Below are 1,625 nucleotides of genomic sequence, written 5' to 3'. Positions count from 1 at the left end.
GAGGAAAGATCAATTTAATTGTTGAACGGACTAGGCCAACTATCAACATTGGTGATGAAGATAGTTCCGAAGATGAAATAATGATGACAAAGCAGAAGAAACCTCAGTACAAGATATCCCTAGAAGATATAGAAAAGAATGAATATGAAACAATGTATGATCGGATAAACCACTATGTGAATACTATGACCCTTACTCCGATTCTCCCGCAAAAGGTTAAGAATTTAGAGGTCAAGAAAGTCCGTAGTGTTGGTTCAAAACCGATCAAATTTTACCGTGCTTCTACCTCTACTGAGCTTGAAAAACATGTAAATTTGGATGTTGATTCTAATGAATTAATGGAACTGTCTTTTGTTTACTTCTCGCCTTGTGTTCAAAAGTTAATTCAACAGGGACACTTACCAAAACAAATGCCAAAAAATAAATTACAACTCCTTGAGAAATTATGGAATATTAAAGTTCAAACTCTCAACTCGAAAGAGGGTCTCAGATTTTGTACAGTAGGACCAGTCAATGATTCAAAGTTTTTCATGGTTGTTACTAGTGAATAAGTAGAAGATTGTCTCGATGTGGAGGATGATTTTGAAGACTCTCCAATAGATGACGCTCCTCTAGAGTTCAAAGATGAAATTAAGTCAATAGTTGATGAGCTGAAGGAAGTTAACCTTGGGACTGAGGAGCAGCCCCAACCGACCTTCATAAGTTTTCTACTCTGCGAAGAAGAGTCTAAGGATTTAATCAAGTTACTATCAAAAATTAGGGTTTGCTTAACTTTGAGCTATGATGAAATGTCAGGATTTTCCTCAGAAGTTGCAGCTCACAAGCTTAGATTGGACAAGATTATAACTCTAGTAAAATAAGCTCCCAGAAGAATTCTCCTTGAAATAGAGCAACAATTCATTACCTAGGTAAAGAAATTAATAGATGCTAACTTTGTATGGGAAGAGCAATATCCCACATGGTTAGCCAACATCATTCCAGTTAATAAAAATAATGGACAGATTTGGGTATGTGTCAACTTCAGGAATTTAAATAAAGCATGTCCAAAGGATGAGTTTCCACTATCGATACCAGAGTTAATGGTGGACATCGCATTGATGAATGAGATCTTCTCTTTCATGGATGGATAGTCAGGATACAATCAAATCAAGATGGATCCAGAAGATGTAGAACTTACAGCCTTCAGAATACCGATTAGAATCTTTTGCTACACAGTGATGTTGTTTGGCCTAAAGAACGCCGGAGCAACATATCAGCGTGCAATGACAACGATTTTTGATGACCTCATCCATAATCAAGTAGAATAATACGTGGATGATTTGGTCATCAAAACTAAATGGAAAACACACCATTTATAGATGATTGTGTTTGAACGGTTACGACGATATGACCTTAAAATGAATCCCTTAAAGTGCGCCTTTGGCATCACCTCTGGGAAATTTCTAGGACTCGTTGTTCTTCATCGGGGATCGAGATCGACCCGGATAAGATTAAAGCTATCTTGGAAATGCCTACCCCTAAAACCTTGTAGTAGTTACGTTCCTTCCAGGGGAAGTTGGCATATCTGAGACGCTTTATTTCTAATCTCTCAGGTAGGTGTCAGCCTTTCTCGGCATTAATTAAAA

This window comes from Phalaenopsis equestris, unplaced genomic scaffold, assembly GCF_001263595.1.
Source record: "Phalaenopsis equestris unplaced genomic scaffold, ASM126359v1 Scaffold000767, whole genome shotgun sequence".
Lineage (NCBI taxonomy): Eukaryota > Viridiplantae > Streptophyta > Magnoliopsida > Asparagales > Orchidaceae > Phalaenopsis > Phalaenopsis equestris.
Note: the sequence above shows the minus strand (reverse complement) of the source record.